The following is a 5,625-nucleotide window of genomic DNA, read 5'->3' as shown; positions in this document are numbered from 1 at the left end:
TATAGTAGAGCTGACAAGGGACAAGGTTGTAGTCACTTCTTGGCTACAGTCAGCTACCAGAGGGACCAAGTAGTTGGCCCTGTGAACTCGGAACCATGGTGGCAGGGGACATCAAGCTCAACTGGCATAACATACTACACAAAAAATTGCTCCACATCCTACTTTGGTGAGTGGTGACTGGGATCTTAAGAGCTTGCAAGCAGCTATCTAGATGCAACGATGGGTCTCTCTTCTTCCAGAGCAAAGAAGAATGAAGAAAACAAAAAACACATCAAAACAATTAGTCCAAGGGACTGGTACACCATATGATTCTCAGCCTATAAGACTACGAGACCAGAAGAACTAGATGGTGCCTGGTTCACTGTCAACCACTCTGAGGGGGATCTATGTAGGAGAACCTGGATAGAGTGGGAGAACAATGTGGAACAAAACTCAAAATCATTAAAAACAAAAAAAAGGGGACCGGGTTTGCTGGTCTGATAGAGCCTGATGTAACCCCTGAGACTATGGCCCCTAGTTCCCCTTCAGGTTTGGAATTGAACCCACTCCTTTTGCTTCCAGCCAAATAAAAGACAGGCATAAGCACTGAACACTTACATTAGGTAGATACACTCCTTGGAGGATCAATCATGGGAGAATAGGAGGCCTGTGTATGCACAGGGAGACAGCTCTGGGGTCAGGAGTACATGAGAGGAAAGGACACAGGGAAGAGGTGGCTATGGGGAGGAAGTGAGAGGAAAGTTGTTGAATTTTGGGAGATTACAGTCAATGACATGAGACAAAGTGTATGTGAACTGCTTTATGGAAGATGAATTTGCTTTGTAAACTTTCACCCAAATCATAATAAAATAAAATAATATGTCACACAAAACTATAGGAAATTATTGAACAATATCATTAATATTGCATGCAAGTAAAATCTTACTGAAGATCATTCAAAAACAGTTGCAGCAGTATATTGACAGAAAACTTGCAGAAATGCAGGCTGGATTCACAAGAGGATGTGGAATGAAAGATATCATTTGATGTCAGATGAATCATGGCTGAAAGCAAAGCATACCAGAAAAATGTTTACTTGTGTTTTCTTGACCATGCAAAAGCATTAGACTCTGTAGATCATAAGAAATTAAGGATAACATTAAGAATAATGGGAATTCTAGAGCACTTAATTATTCTCATGAGGACCCTGTACATAGACCAGTAGACTACCGTTCAAACAGAACAAGGGGATACTACATGTTTTAAAATCAGGAAAGGAATGCATCAGGGTTGTATCCTTTCACCATACTTTTTCAATCTGTATGCTGAGCAAATAATCTGAGAAACTGGACTATATGAAGAAGAATGTGGCATCAAGATCAGAGGAAGACTCGTTTACCACCTGTGATTTGCAGATTACACAACCTTGCTTGCTGAAAGATGACTTGAAGCAGATATCGATGAAGATTAAAGACTACAGTCTGCAATATGGATTATATCTCAACATAACAAAAAGGAAAATTCTCACAACTGGACCAATACGGAGCATCATGATAAAAGACTGAAGTTGTTAAAGATTTCATATTGCTTGGTTCCACAATCAACACCCATGGAAGCAGTAGCAAAGAAATCAGACATCGTGTTGCACTAGGCAAATCTGCTTCAAATTACCTCTTTAAAGTGTTGAAGAGCAGAGATGTCTCTTTGAAGACTAAAGTGTGTCTAGCTCAAGCCATGGTATTTTTGGTACCCTCATATGCATATGAAAGCTGGACAGTGAATAAGGAAGACCAAAGATGAGTTGATGCTTTTGAGTTGTGCTGTTGGCAAAGAATACTGAAGGTACCATGGACTGCCAGAAGAAGAACAAATCTATCCTGGAAGAAGTGCAGCCAGAACACTCCTTGGAAGCAAGAATGGCCAGATTTCATCTCACCTATTTTGGTGATGTTGTCAGAAGATACCATTCTCTGGAGAAGGATATCTTGCTTGGTAAAGTGGAGGGTCAGAGAAACAGGGGAAGATCCTCAAGGAGATGGGTTGACAAAGTCACTGCTAATATGGACTCAGATATAGCAAGGATTTTGGGGCTTGCACAGGATTGGCAGTGTTTTGTTCTCTTGTACATAGGGTTGCTATGACTCGAAGCCCATTTGATGGCACCTAAGGATACCAACAACACCCCAAAACCCTAAATGTTCTTCTATCCACCAAAGACCTATTAATAGTATTTCACTCATGTCAATTTAGATGTCTGTTTTTGCCACTATACTATGAATTCCTTGAGGGTAACAACTGTATGTCTTATTTGTCTTTCTACCCACTAATATTTGGTACAGTGTTTGAGATATAGTGGTTTTCAGAAGTTCTCCTCAATAAATGCTTGTTGAATGGGGCAGGAATGGAAAGGAGGAAAGGGCATAACTCATTATAAGTCTGTTTCTCAGTTTTTCAATTTTCCTAAAGATAGAACAAATTAAGAATTCCACAGTGATCATTTTAAACATATCAGATAGTGTAATATCTTTTCTAAAACCAATACAATACAAACCAAACAAGCAAAAATATGTATAATTTCCTCCATTTCACCCTGAATGAAATCCAGGGTCCTTTATAGCAGTTTGCAAGGCCCTACAGGATCTGTTCTTTCCACTTCCACTCACTACTCCCAGTCATTGCCCCAGACCCAATCCCTGTTCCTCTCCTTTAATTTTTTCTCTTTTATCCATAGCACTTATTATCTTCTAGCTCACAGTAAAAAATACTTATTATATTTAATATTTAGTGGCTGTCTTTCCCCACTAGAATGCAAACTCCATGAAGGCAGGGATCTCTGTGTTTTTTCCTTTACTGTTGTTTTCCAAGTTTTGAGAAAGATGTCTGGCATGTAAAGGTATTCAATAAATGTTTCTAAATGAATGAATTGATAACTGAACGAAAAAATATGATAGGTGCTATCCTATATAGCCTCTCTCCCTCTCTTTTCCCATTTCTCAAGAATTACATTCTGTACTTCCATAAATTTCCTTTTATTATGTGTAGCTTTTTCTACTCTTACATGTTATCATTTAAAACTGCTTTAGAATGCCAACAGCATGATGTGAAAAATGAAAGATATCATTTGGGAAGAAAAATTAACATTTCATTTTCTATTCCTAACTATAAATCATCAAAACATAACAATCCAGAGGGGATCAGATTTATCTTGTTTCAAATTTGAAATGTGAATGAATGAAAATTGGGTTCTTTTGAAGCCACATGTTCACCTACAGGTATGCACATTACAAAGCAGCTCTATAAAAACTTTAGGACTCAGCATTCTGTATCAAACGGTTCTCAAGCTGGGGTACATGTACCTTGGGAGGTACATGAAGACGTTCCAAGAGGCACTCTGACATGAATAATTTTAAAAGAATCAAATTTCAGATCTCAAGTAACATAAATTCTCTTTGTTAAAATTGTTCTGCCTAAAAAGGAGATGCCATAGAGACTTTTCACTCTCATGATAATCTTGCAATTGATTTTCTTCTATTTACAAAAGTCACAGCTCTCACATACCAAGGCTCCTACTTTGGAGCATTGCCTCAGGGTATAAAGTATTTGTGGTACCCAATGAAGGGATCATTTAAAATACTTCTGTTGAGATGATGAACAATTATAAAGACTAAGCAATAAATTATTTTGCAAATCAAATGGATTCATGCTTTCAATAAAATTGAAGTCAGACATAATTGCATCCTCAACTAATAGATCTTTAAAGTTTTTGATGATACATAGCTATGTAATTTGGAAGAAGTTCAAATAATTGAGCAACAGTGTTGTAACAAAATTCTATAAATTACCATCTCTTGTATAAGTAAATAAGGTTCATCATTGCTTATTTTTATAAAGCAAAATAAAAATATGAATATAATTGAATCTGAAACCCTGTGCCATTTATAACAGTAAGTAACATTCATACACAAATACATAAGCTAATTACAAAAAAATATTCTCCATTTTGCTTCAGGAGAGGCACTGGCAATAAAACTTTATTTTTATGATCAATTATTATTTTTCCAAAACTGTTATATATTTGTTTTGATCAATTGCTTATTTTTAATAAGTTTATTCACAGTCAGTCTAAAAGACAAATTTTAACTCTTACAACTTTATGATCATATTAAATAAAAATAGAAAGTAATTTATATTCATGTAGGATAGGGTGATAAATAAAAAGCTTTCAATCATAAAATATATTCCTTTAGAAAAAATTTTGTGGATTATGTTAAAAGGAAATATGAATTGTAGGAGAAAAAATAAATGATATAAAAGAGCTTGTTCATATGTCATTTTAAAATGGATTATGATGGTATCAGATTGCTATGATAGTTAGGATCCATTGAACATAATTAATAGAGGGCTGCAACAATTTTATTTTAAAACAATAATATTTACAATATGTTGAAAATGCTATTTTTTTGCAGCTGTCTATATTCATGGTGAGAAATTTTAGATGTCCATTTAAAATATGCAAGGGAGTATACACAGTTTCAAAATTGTTTCCAGGACATTTGAACGAAATAAGTAAGACTCTTTTATAGGCAGGAGTGGATTTTCAGATTGTAGTGGTTGGCTAAGATAATCAATCAACTAATAAGAATAGGTACATCTTACTGACCTGTTGACTGTATTAATAATATCAGGCTTAATGGAGTGCTCTGTTTATTTCTATGCAACAGATCAGCATGACCACTGATGTTGAATCCTGTTAATCATGTGCCATAAAAGCTGAGAGTTGACTAACAAGTTGGCGAATATCTGATGCAGTTGGATCAGTAAGACAGCAAAATTTGGATTGATAAAAACCTTCAAAGCCTTTTGTGGAAGAAGTAAGAGATTGATTAATTAATATAGACATGATCTAGCATGAAGGTCATTAATAAACATATATATCCATTTTTATTGAGTATTGGGGCCTTCGTTTGCTGATATGGCACAACTGAAAATGAGAAGGGGCAACTGTAAATATCCATTAATAAGTGAAATGTATAATGTATGGAATAAGAATCTAGGAAAATTGTAAGTTCTAATAAAGGAAATGGAACAAATAAAGACTGATAGCCTAGTCATTAGCGAACTGAAATGGATTGTTATTGGCCATTTTGAATCAATCATATGGTTTAGTATTCCAGGAATGACAAATTGAAGAAGAATGGTGTTGTGGCATTCATTGTCAAAAAGAACATTTCAGATTCTGGGTCCAAGATGACAGACTAGACAGACATACTATCCAGATCCTCTACAACAAAAGACTTGGGTAAAACAGGGGAAACAGCTAAGGATGATAATCCTGGATCCCAGAGCTTCAAAGGAAGGGATATAGAAGTCGATAAAACATCGATGAAAGAAAGATACTGAATGAAAACAGTGAACAAGGAGCGGTAAAGTCCTAAGTGGCACAACACGGACAATTTGAATTATTGCAAGCAGCCTTCTGTTCAGAGCAGGAACCAGATAACCAGCTCTGATTGTCCAGGATCAGCACCCACAGAGGTGATCAGGTTAACAAAGAGGTGTGTCCTTTCCCCTTACCTTGCACAACTTCCCAATGACCAAAAAAGATCTCCACACACACACACATACACACACCCACTCACTCTACAG

The sequence above is a fragment of the Orycteropus afer genome, unplaced genomic scaffold (genome assembly GCF_000298275.1).
Source record: "Orycteropus afer afer isolate SDZICR_OR568_19922 unplaced genomic scaffold, OryAfe1.0 scaffold00379, whole genome shotgun sequence".
NCBI classification, from domain to species: Eukaryota; Metazoa; Chordata; class Mammalia; order Tubulidentata; family Orycteropodidae; genus Orycteropus; species Orycteropus afer.
This window is presented reverse-complemented; position numbering follows the sequence as displayed.